Source organism: Rhinolophus ferrumequinum, chromosome 19, assembly GCF_004115265.2.
Source record: "Rhinolophus ferrumequinum isolate MPI-CBG mRhiFer1 chromosome 19, mRhiFer1_v1.p, whole genome shotgun sequence".
Taxonomy (NCBI): Eukaryota; Metazoa; Chordata; class Mammalia; order Chiroptera; family Rhinolophidae; genus Rhinolophus; species Rhinolophus ferrumequinum.
Genome location: NC_046302.1, coordinates 9,844,299 through 9,857,516, shown reverse-complemented (window position 1 = coordinate 9,857,516; position 13,218 = coordinate 9,844,299). Strand labels below are relative to the sequence as shown.

Sequence of the window (13,218 nt, the reverse complement as noted above, 5' to 3'; positions counted from 1 at the left end):
CTTACCATTTGCAACAACATGGATGGACTTACAGAGTATTAGGCTAAGGAAACTAAGTCAGACTGAGAAAGGCAAATACGGTATGATCTCATTGATATGTAGAATCTAAGGAACAGAATAATTGAACAAACAAAACAGAACCACACTCACGGATACAAGAACAAACTAATGGTTGTTAGAAGGAATGGGTTGGGGATATGGGTGAAAAAGGTGAAGGGATTATGAAGTACAAATTTGTAGTTACAAAACATTCACAGGGATGTGAAATACAGTATGGGGAATATACTCATAATCAATAATATTGTAAAAACTATGTATAGTGTCAGATGGGTACTAGACTTATCGGGGGATCACTTCATAAATTATGTAAATGACTAACACTGTACACCTGAAACTAATATAAAAAATATTGAGTGTTAACTGCAATTTTAAAAAATATAGTTACGGGATGTAAAGTACAGTATAAGGAATATAGTCAATGGTACTGTAACAGCTAAGTACAGTGGCAGATAGGAAGTAGACTTGTTGGGGTTATCACTTTGTGAGGTGTGTAAATGTCTAATCACTATGTTGTTTTGTACACCTGAAACTAATAAAGAAATCAGTAAGAAAAAGATGAATGCTATAAAAATGAGCAAAGGATTAGAATAGGCAATTTATGAAAGCAGAAGTAAGAATGCCTATTAAGCATGTTTAAAAAGTTAACACAAGTTCTAAATTTGAAAAAGTAAAGATTCAAGTTGTATTTTTTGATGGATATCAAACTGGCAGTTAAACAAAATAATAATAGTACCTGTATTATGTTATAGTAACCTGATATTGATTGCTGTAAAACTTACCTCAAACTTCATGGCTTAAAGCAATAGAACTTTATTTTCTGACAACCCAGAGGACAGAAGTCTAAAACGAAGGTGTTGGCAGGGCTGTGCTCCCTTCAGAGGCTGCAGGGAAGCTTCCATCCTTTGCCTCTTCCAGCTTCTGGGAGCTGTTGGCATTTCTTGGCTTATTGCTGCGTCACTCCATCCTCTGCCTCGATCTTCCCATGGCCTTCTCTTCGTCTGGCAAATCTTCCATTATCTTCTGTAGAGTCACTGATTATTGGATTTAGGGGGGAACCCACAAATCCAGGATGATTTTTAGATCTTTAAATTAATTTAAAATGTAAGGACGCTTTTTGCAAATTAGGTCATATTCACAGGTTTGGGGATATGGACATATTTTTCAAGCCCACCCCTCTGTTCACCACAGCCCATCCATCTTCTGGCCCCAAAACATTCATGCCCATCCCATGGGCAAAATGCATTAGCCCCAAAATGTCAACCCACTCAACAGTTTTAAAAATAAGACTTGCAGGATGATGATAGCCTTTCACATATGACAGGACACTTCTGGGTGGCAGAAGCATAAAAATTATTTCCTCTGACTTTGAAGGAAGAAATGGGTTGATTTCTAGGAGGCCTTTTGACACAATGGGAAAATTTTCAACACTTACTTTTGTCCCGAATAGAAACTGGCTGCCTTGAGGCAATGCATGTTGAGACAGAAGACAAAGGAACCTTTTAGAAATTTTTAAGAAGTATTCATGCGTTGGGTAGGAAGTTGTATTAAATTGTTCTTTTCACTGCTAAAACAATGGGAACCCAGACTGTAAGTTAAGGACTTCCTTTTGTAACTAGTTTCCCTAACTTTATTTTTTTTTAAGATTTGTATTAAAATAAAGCTAACATAAAATATTATATTAGTTTTAGGTGTATATCATAATTGTTCAACAGTACCCACCTGGCACTCTAGAAGTTTCATAGTTTTCTTGTTTTATGAAAAAACACATACCTTCTAAAGAGACAGACTTCTAGCCAGATAAGTGATCTAAACAAAATATAAGCATTGTAGATAAATAAAAAACTAAATTGAATAAAAAAACACCTAGGATAAGGGAAAAATACCATTATTAGATCTGTCTTCTCAGAATAAAGGCCTTTTTCAAAGTTTGTGTGCTTCTGTGCATAGTAGCTTTGTACCTTTCCCACACTTAATACCTTCAGTAGTTAGAATTACCATATTACTAATCCGTTTAACAGAAAAATTTCTTACTTATTTTCTAATGTTTTAGGCTCTTAGTACATACTTATGAGGAAAAATATTTTGTGCCTCCGATAATGGCTTCTTAGATGCTTGAAAATTTCTTCTTTCATTTTTAGATATGATTTTACTGTTTAATTACTGAGACAGAGTACTGTTGTGGATTCAACATCTACTAAGTATGAGAAGCCTATGTTGAGTTAACTGCGGTTATTGAAAAATACCCATTTCCCTTTAGGTATTAAATTTCTCATGTTGAGAAATGAGTTAACTGTATATGTGAAAAAAGCAGTCTGAATTCTCCACCCCTGTAGTATAATAGCTTTGCAAATGTTTTCAGGTTCTAATTATCTCATTACTTTTTTTCTCAATCTAATTCAGATTTGTAAAACTTTTAAATGGGTTATATTTTCTTCAGTTAATTCTGGTGTGTGTTTTAAAAGTTGGGTGTGAATTTAGTAGTGGTTTGCTTGTAATATGAAGAAAAGGAGATCTGGAGTAGTGATTGGACCAAGTGGAGAAGCCGACACACTCCAGAAGTATCTAGAATGATCCTGAGTCCACAGCTGCGTTGTTAGCTCAAGATCACTGACATTTGTCCATTAATACTTTTTGTTTTGTTACGTGTCACCATTGAAAGAACATGGTTCTACTTTTGAAATTCTTACACTGTATTGAAACTATTTACGTATGGCTAATGTCATGGACTCTGAGCTCCTTGTATTCTTCAAATTTATATACCCTTAAATTCATAATACATGTTCAATCACCATTTATTGAATGAAGATTTCTCTCTAAATATTCCTTGTGAATCTTTAGAATAGAGAGGTGTGTCTACTTCTGTTTTCCACCAGATTCTGATAACGTCTCTAGAATTTAGAATAAGGTTAATTGTCAGATTCTTCAAAATTTTATTGGTTTTGGCAGGAGGGAAATAACTGCACGGATAGAAGGAAGAAAGAAGCTGGCATAGTTTTAAAACTATACACTACCTTTCTGTTTTTTTCCCCCTTCTGAAGTTAGCTTCTTGAATTTTTAGTGGGTAGCCCTATTTCTAACCATAATATTGTCACAGTATTAGAAGTATTTTCAGTAGCCATTTTGTCAGCCTCTTGATTTTTATCAGGCAAGGCTTCCTCCCTTCCCACTTTGAATTCTGGGAAACTGCAAAGTGATTAAAGTTATGCACATAGCCCAAATTAGGATATTTGCTAGAGTTAGTTCTAGGGAAAAAAAAATCCATGGTAAAACATGTCTTTATAACAATCTTTAAAAGGTCTTAATATTAATACAAAACTGGAACCACTTTTCTTTAGTTTGTTTTTTATCAGAATTATGTTAAAGAAAATCTGATACATTTTATGATTTCATGCAACTCAAAAGCAATTACCAAATTTATAATTCTGTAAGTAGAAAATTTGTAATACCTACATTACTAGAACATACCAGATTTATTGTCTAGAAGCCAGCCTTCGAAGTTAATAAAATGTAGTTGTCAGTGTTGCAAATACCCTTTAAATCTTATATATTATTGTGTGTGAATATAAACCATCATGAGGAAATGAAGCCTCACAAGAAGTTCTGGGAACTTTTAAGATTACTGTGTTTCTCTCCTCAACAATTTGATACTTGTTCAATTCTGCCTGCTTACTGAAATTAAATTATATTTCCACAAAGTTTTAAGTGCAATTTTAGAATCATTTATTCTATATTTAAGTAATAATTTTGTTAAGTATATATATAAGCTTAGAATAATGCTTGTACATAAGTATTCAAAATGGTAGATATTATTTAACTTTAATGTTATTATTTAAAATATGATATTTGATACATGGTTAGATCCATATTTATCGCTTTCCAGGATAGAAGATTTTCTGAGATAGTACGTAATTGAGATAGGCTAGAAAAATTCTTGAGACTTTGAGATTGTTGAAAAAAACCTTCCCATAGTTGTGGACACCCATACTCTGGTCAAAAATAATAACTGAAGGCCTCAATTAAAAAAAAAAAAACTGGTTAGGTGTGTTACAAATTGGATATATTATAAACTGATAGAACATTAGGGTTAATGACTTAATTATTTTATTCATAGATTTACCAAAGAAGTAATAATTTAATGACATGGAAACAATGAAATCTTTGGTGGGTGATTTCCCTCTAAGCTGAGGGTTGAATGCACATGGCTTGGGTACCTCTCCCCAGCTGGACCACTTGTTCCTCTTGTACAGCTTCCTGAGACTCTTGACACCTCTCCCATCTCCCCAACTCAATTCAACTTCCTCTTGCCCTGAGAGCCCCAATGAGTGATGATGTGGGTCTTTGCTACCCATTGCTATCACTTTTAGTTTTAGCCTCATGAGTGACCCAGTCCAAGCTTCCACATTTCAGCAACAACTCAAGGCAGTGCATTTCAGGTTGTGAAAAGTGGGCAGGTGCTGGTTGGTCAGCTTTCTCTGAGTATGTACCATATGTTTTGATGTATGGCAGCCAAGCATGACTCTTGCTTTCCTCATTCTCACCCAAATAGCATTCCCATTCAGAATTATTTTTGTATTTGTGTGATGCCCCAGGTCCAGAGCCAGCCACTCCTACTCCCTGCATTGTGGTTGGGCACAGCTAAGTGTAAGGTTGCATTGGGCTAGCACTACATGTGATATTATTAAAATCATATATCTGACTTGGAGTTGAAGGAATAATTTATAGTTCAAGGTCATTGGTAGTGGTAGGACTTAAAGGAAATGAATCATGGGCTTTTTGAGAAAAATGATATTGATTATTTGTGTGGGGAAATTTAAAAAGAATAAGATTCAGTCAAAAAGTAAAAGTGAATTTCTTTTCATTTGTTACCTTTTATCTCAAGTTTCTCCATTTTCACATCTGTGTTCTATTCTGTCTTGTTGCCAGATGTTTAAAACAGTGAACGCATAATTGCTTGTTGAGAGAGCTATATTCTGTTCATTCTCGGCTGGAATGCACTGAACAGTTCAAAGTTTCTTTCACCAGTTGATCTGGAGAATATTCATTTATTAATTCCTGAATTTGATCATTAATTTTCCAAAGTTGGTTTCATTCTACATCCTTTGGTTCTGGTTGATTATACGTATTAGACTGTGTCCATTTTTAAATAAATTAACTCTGCTATTTAGCCATTTAGCATTAATTGATAACATTTCTTTAGCATCGATTTATATGGCCATGCAGTCCTGTCATTTTGGTTCAGTAAAGCCGTGTCTTAGATTCTTGATTTAGCTGACATTGTTGGGGATAATGACTTTGAATTAATGCAGTTTGTCAGCAGCCAGACTACAGAGATAGCAAGAACGTCCTGTTATGTCTTTTTCAGACTGATGTATGAAATAGCAGATCCCATTTATTTTTGTACAACATTATAAACAACATCTGTGCCTGTGATTTCCTGGCGAGGATGGAGCTGCTAAAATCTTTAAACCGTGGTTTATCATCTTACCAGGTGATTTTCGTGGCAACCTTAAAAGCTTAAACCAAGAGATTAAAGTATTGCTTAGGTGTGGGCCATGGATTGGCTGAAATAATGCCTTGAAAATCAGTTTACTCTTTTAGCTATTTGGTGCTACATAGAGACACATTTGGCATTCGGTGGGGTTTTGAATTTGATAGCAGGCATCATAAGACATGACCTTGAGATAGTCTGCATCGGAATATTATTGTGTGACCAAATTAAGATGGCCAAGCATATTCGTCATTTCTAATACAGTATGGTTATATTTTCTGCCTTATAACGTGTGTAAGCTAAAGTTCTTTGTTATGTTTACACAGCATTTAAATCCAAGACCTCTTATGAAGATCCTACCATCATAGTATGTCTAGTTGTGGTTGGGATTCTGAACCTCTGCAGCACAACTCTTTGGCTTGGATTGAAGAGTAATTATCAGCCTAGTTACTTTTTGTTGACTTAAATATGCAACATTGCGCCTGGGGTGCAATTGGGGCAAATTGTCACTGACATAAGGGTGAAATGAAAAATATATGTCTGTAGTCTTTTAACTTTCATTTAGCAGCTAGACACATGTTTCCTTCATGCAAAGGAAAGAAAATCACAAGAACCCATGCTTGTCCCTCTTTAGAACGCTATAGAATTAGCTTGTCATGAAATGTAAAACTAATGTGTGGTTGTAAAAACTGCTGCCAGCTTTTTCCTCACTGCTGCCTGATGGCTAAGTAGATTTGGAAATGAAAGGGGTTATTATAAAGTGATTACTGAATAGCTAGGTATGTCATTTTAAACAAGCAGCTAAAATCTCTCTGTTAGACATTCAGGCTGAAGTCTTGTTTTGTATCATTCATATTTAAGACATGATTTTGATTGTGGAGGAGTAATCAAGCACTAGGGGTAATTTAAGAAAAAAAATATACTGGGTGATATTTTCTTTCATTCCTTATTAAAATACATTAGAATTTAAATGAGGCATTCTCTAAAATGTATAACTATTAATATGTATCAAATATAAAAATCCAAATACCAGTGGCACTAGTTCAAAGCTGAAAATTCTTCACTTGACTAAAAACTTACTTATCTTCTTTTAAAATTCAAGGAAAATCTATTGTAAAATATTATATTTAAAATGTCATGTATCAAAAAATGAATGGTTTAAAAATTATAACTCTTAATATCTTATTACTGTCAGTTTCATATAGGAGGGCAGATGCCTTGAAAAATCTTAAGGAAAAAAACAGAAAATCAAAGTAAAATGAAGTTCAGCTAATGTGGTCTTTCCCATTATCCCACTCTTCTTTTAAAATGCTTTTCCTTGAAACCTCCGTCTAAGTCAGTGGCTTAAACAGTAAGATAACCTCCAAATCTTGCCCCTGACCTTCAGCTTCAGATTTACTTTAATTGCCATGTGGGTATCCTTTTGTGGATATTGCACAGGCAGCCAACAGTCTGATACATCTCAACCGAAGCCCTTCACCCTTTGTGCTCTGTCTTGGCAAGACTGTCTTCCATTTCAGTCATTTTTTTTGTCTCTCTCCTGTCCCTTTCCCTCCCTCCACTCCCACTCCTGACCATCTAATGAACCACATCACATGACTTGTATTTCCAAGATGTCTCTCTCATTGTCATTTTCCTGATACAGGCTGAGTTTCCCATCGCCTATGCAGTCCTCCTGTGAGGTCCTCCCGCCTTGTGCCCTTTCCTCCAGGCTTGCTCTCCTCCAGTCTGTTCCTCTGCTGCCGACAGACTGGTCATCTGTTTGCTTCACCAGCTCATCAGATCTCCTCCCACCATAGCTGGGGCCACCTGAGCCCGTATGTAGGCCTGCTCCTGTACCATCTCCAGGACCTTTACTGACATCAGGCAGGGGATATTTCAAGAGGGCATGTGGCTCAGCACTGAGTCCCTTTGCTTCCAGCTGCCTTATAACTTCATTTTACCCCAGTGATAACTGAGCAGATCAAATCCCAGTGTATCCTGTGGCAAGCAACCAGATGCCTGACCATTGCAGTACCTTAGCTTTTTTCTTAATACTATGCCAAATGTGTTCCTGGATTGCATTCCATGCCTAGCACCTTGCTAGTGGCTGGTCGTGTTTCCTAATGTTAACCTGACACCATTGTTTTCGTCGGCTGAATAGGCATGCTATGTGATCACCTGACAATTTGTCTTCATAGAGATGGTTCACTCCACCTGGAATATCTCTCCTCTCTATTATTATATTTGGTCCTGTAATATATGCTTTGTAATATATGCTTGCTATTCTGGCTTACATTAGAAATAGCTATGTTGATATTCTATTTTTTAAGTTATGATATTTAGTTAAATATTTTTGAGTTATTTTTCACATCATCTGTGTTGGAGCAATGCTTATCCTCTATCCCTGATGCTTCCATAGCTAGGAGACGACCTCCTCCCCAAGCCCTTCTTCTCCTGCCCTCTATCAAAGAAGAATGAAGCCAGACACTAGTTAAAGTGGTAAGGACAGATTTTAATAAGTAATAACTATTGCACTAGAGAAAAGAGTCCAGTGTGAACTGAACTCAACTTTGATTTGTACAGAAGTGGCAGGGCATTTTAAAGGGAGAATGAGCGAGTAGGGAAGGGGGCAGGTGGGGCTCAGTAGAGTCAGGGAAGTGAAAAATTATAAAAAGCTGGAAGGGTGTGTTGGTCTTGGTGAAATCCATCTGGGTTTGCTATCTGGTTCTCATGCAAATTAGGATCCTGCTCTCCCATAGAGCATGGAAGACAGGGGTCCTATCTTCAGGTCTCAGCTGAAATGGTCAGTTCTTTGGGCAGCAGGGAGTTTTCTCAGGCAGGCACTTTAAGGGTATCTAGGGTTGCCTAGAGATGCAGCCTCAAGTTGTTAGAAACTATGTTAATGTTTTGTTCAAGTCTTTATTGGCCAACATTAAGGCCTAGTTGAGAAAGGGCTCAGAGAAGCTTGGCTAGAGATTGCTTAAGGAGAGAAACTTTGTCACTTCTTACCCCTCCCCGTGTGAAGAGCAGTGTCTTGTTGGATTGATGACATTTGAAAAAGGAAGTGAGGATATTTGATCAACTTCTTGGCATTTTTCTCAAGACACAAATGTTCTTTTCCACAACCACAAATAACTGACCTCCCCTAGTTGAGGCTGAAGTGTGCTTGGATCTCTCCGTGAATGAAGGGGGAAATATAAATTTAATTCAAGAATAGATTCACCACACAACGGCAGTAATCATGACAGTGTGGTACTGGCATAAGGACAGACATATAGATCAATGGAATCGCACTGGAAGTTTAGAAAGAAACCCTTCGTATATTTATGGTCAGTTGATGTTCAGCAAGAGTGCCAAGATCATTCAATGGAGAAACAATAATCTTTACAACATATGGTGCTGGGCAACTGGATATCCACATGCAAGAAAATAAAGTTGTATACGTTATTTATTACATCATTTACAAAAATTACCTCAAAATGGATCATGCACCTAAATGTAAGATTATAAAATTCTTAGAAGAAAACATACTCGCGAGTGTAAATCTTCATGACTGTGGGTTAGACAATGATTTCTTAGATATGACACTAAAAGTACAAGTGAAAAAGAAAAAAAATAGATAAATTGAACATAATTAAATTTAAAATAGTGTGCTTCAAAGGACACCATTAAGTAAATGAAAAGACAATACACAGAATGGAGAAAGTTTTTGCAAATCATATGTCTGATAAAGGACTGGCATCTAGAATATAAAAAGAACTTTTATAACTTAATAAAAAGACAAACAACCTAGTTATAAACAGGCAAGGGATTTGAATAGATCTTTCTCTAAAAAAGATGTACAATTGACCACTAAGCACAAGAAAAGATGCTTACCATCAATAGCTATTAGAAAAATGAAAAACAAATCCACACTGAGATTCCACTTAATACCCAGTAGCATTGCTGTAAAAAAAGGATTAAAAAAAAAAAAAAAAACCACAAAAAAACAAAGAAGTTGTCAAGTGTTGCCAAGGATGTGGAGAAATTGGATCTCTCAGTTACTGCTGCCGGGAATGTAAAATGGTATAGACACTATGGAAACAGCCTGACAGATCCTCAAATGGTTAGATATATAGTTACCATATGACCCAGTAATTCCACTCCTAGCTTCATACCTAAGAATATACCTAAAATATATAAGAACATATGGCCACACAAAACTTGTACATGAATGTTCACAGAAGCATTATTCATAATAGCCAAAAAGTGGAAACAACCCACAGTTCCCATCAACTGATGAATGGTTTGATTTTTTTTAAAGTATATATCTATACCATGAAATACCATTTGGCAATGTAAAGGATTGAAGTACAGATACATGCTATAACATGAATGAACTTTGAAGACATTATATTAAATAAAAGGAAGCCAGTTACACAAGACCACCTATGGTATATTTCCATTTATGTGAAATATCCAGAATAGGCCAATCAGTAGAGACGGGAGTAGATCAATGGCTGCCCAGGGCTGGAGGTGGTGGTGTTAGTGGGCAGTGAGGAGTAAATGCTATTGGATATGGAGTCTCTTCTGCGGGTAATGAAAATGTTCTAAACTTAAGCTTGTGGTAATGGTTGCGCAACTCTGTGAAAATACTGAAAATTTTATGACATGAATTAGAGGTACAAAAAAAATGTTGAAGAAAAGAGCTTAAGTGAGGAATAATGAGAATGAATGTAATAGGAAGTTTATTTGGCCACAGATGTAAGCCTTTTTCTTCAGTCATTTATCAGCAATAAACCTGGCAGTATGATCTTCAGTTATCTAAAGTCAGGAGGTCTCTGTCTCAGTTGAAAATCTGAAAGGGAAGACAACTATGTATTGGCCTTCCAAAACCTCAACAAATTTATGCATAGCTGAGAATATCACATATCTCATATCTTGTCTCTATCTTGCATCTATGTTTTATCTTGTATCCATCTTGTATCTAGACTCATATTTATTTTTCTTAGTTGGTTCCCAATTTAGTGTGGAGGGAGCAGTTGGGGAGGAAGTGTGATTATTTATCACCACCCTTCCCCAGTACCCCAGTCTGTGCGTCTGTTGGTCCTCCCTGATGTGGTTTCCTTGCTTGAATTTGTTATCTTTTGCCATGGACACTATTTATTATATTTGCTCATCTCCCCCTACCCCACAAGGAGTTCTAGTTTCAGGACCCAGAACCTCCCAGTAATCCCAGTGTCGTCAATTGACTTTGTCAAGTTTATACATTCAAAGCATAGGATCATATTGAACAGCTTTCCTCAAAATCTAGATTCCTGAGCCTCCATGTCAGAGCTAAGCATTTGCCACCTCCTCACCACGTCCAGGTACATGTGTTCCTGCTACAAGGTGTTCGGAAGTGTCTGGAAACGCAGGAAAATGAGCACTAAATCAAAGAAAGATTGTTTTTAATTTTGGAAAGCTTTATTCTTCACTAAGAATCCAACTTCAGAAATGATAAAAACAGCTATTTTTTACTGCTTATTATATCAATAAGCCGGTAGAATTATTATATGTGGATCCTCATGAAAATGTCGAGTTAATTTTCCAGTATAAGAATCATGAGAATTTTAAACTTAACTGAACACTAGATGGTAAATGAATGATCCAAACTTATTAATATTATTTAATATATTCCATAGTTTTTAAGCCACTTCTAAGCAATATTCCAAGGATGCATACCTGTCAGAATTTTTTTTCAAGTTTCTGTGGCAAATAAATAGAATTTAAAATGAAAGAAATGTATACCAGTGAAATGCGATTTATTTTCAAAAGCTGAGTGAGGAACTAGCTGTTATAATAATCCTTATTTGTGATAGTTCCCTTATTACTTTATCCAAGAATGTGATGCCTGGAAAACACAGCAAATTAAAAAACGTGAAACGATAGCACCAAACAACTTAAGAACAGAAGTGTGCTGTATTATTATGTTGGTCACACAGCACACTTTCTCCAGGTGGTCAATTAATATTATATGTGTGTATGTGTTTGTAATTCAGGGATTCTTTACCATGTGGGATGAGGGTGGTCTCCAGATCACTTGGGGAGCTTTATGAAACTCCGCTTTACCCTGATTCCTAAGCACCATCCTCCAGCATCCCCCAGCTCGCGGAATGTTAGAATCTAGGGATGTGGGAGGAGTGAGGTCAGTGCATGAAGTGGTGAGAGGTTCTTGAGGAGCTTGTGACCCCGTGCTTTCCTCGTATTTATGGACTGTGAGGATGAGGTTGTCTAGAACCTTTTCTACTTGAGTGCTATGAAATCAGGAGACAAAAGTTCATTTGAAAGAGAAGTTTGGGGTAGTCGTTCGTAAATAAAAGTACTGGACTACTCTTGAAGGGGGAAGGTGCAGATGACAGGCCCCCAAGGGTGTTGGAATAAATGCTTATGAATCAGTACATCTTCAGTAAATAAATGATTGGTTTTCTGGCTTCCAAGAAAACAACAACAACAAAAGATTCACATTGCCTTTCCAGTTTTTAAATCAGAAAATTGAGCTGTCTCACATTACTTTAAACTTGATATTTGAAAAGGTTAGAAAATGAGAATTGCAGTCAGAAATGTAGGAAAATTGAGTTAATTCCACACAAAAACTACTTTTAGGGTAAAATTAATGCTAACCCAGTGCTAATTTGATACCAAAATCTGGAGCTAATTCAGCAGAGAGGTAAACTACTCTTTATAAAAAGAGCAAGCTTTTCTTTTTCTTTGTTTAAGTTGTTTGTTGTTTGGGGAAACAGGAAAAATTTCAAGTCAGAACCTTTGTTTTCTTTTTTGTTATGTTTTTTAAATAAAAGCAACTGGTCCATACCTCTTTCTGTGCTGATGTTAAAGTCCTGAGTGGGATTCCTGGCACGATGTTTTTACCCTCCCATTCTCCAGGCTTCCCTAGATGATTCAAAGGATGGAAAACTTGGATTTCTAAATACAAACTTATCAATCATGTGCGATTTTAAATTAAGGAAAGCTCTTTTTAAAGCAAGTTGTTGATGAAAACACAGAAGAATAATTACAGTATTGTGATTAATCTGCCATCACTGAGTGTGGTCTTTTGTGAAACCATTTGCCCAGACTCATAAACAACTTCAAACAAAAAACTATGCAATCATAAAAAGATTGGAAATACCAAAATAGGAGGCTCTAAACAGAAAAATAAAATGTTTTAGATTACATTTATATGTTTAGCATTAACTAGAGATAATGGTTCCTATAGTTAAAACTAAAATAGTGTTTGATTTGCTTTTTTCCAACACGAATCACATGACTTCTGTAACAAACAGTAAATGGTTTGGATACTCTTTTGCTCTGGGTAAAATACCAGACCAAACTTCTAAGGCTTTTTGTGGGTATCACAGCTTTATGAGGGTTAGAAAAGGTCAAAACCCATCCCAAACCAATTTCTGACAGTTCTTAACAACTCTGTGGAAATCATTTTGCCTCTTCCTATTTTATACAGTCTGAGATAAATACCAAGGAAGTCTTTTACTGCAGACTCATTTTTATTTCATACAACAGTTTTCTTGTAAAGTTCACCTATAGGATGAATTGCAGTTTGTTCATCCCAGTGCATTGATACAATTGAAGATTCTAGTTTTGCTGTATAGCACTACTGTTCCATCTATAGTCATGAACTTTACACTTTGGAAATGAGCTCAGGCAAAAGCAGA

At 36.1% G+C, this 13,218-nt stretch overlaps 1 protein-coding gene across 11 annotated transcripts in view; it reads left to right on the top strand.

Annotated features, from left to right (window-relative positions):
- Positions 1 to 13,218, top strand: part of PTPRM (protein tyrosine phosphatase receptor type M) — a 799,491-nt gene that overhangs the window by 409,620 nt on the left and 376,653 nt on the right. The window lies entirely within an intron of this gene.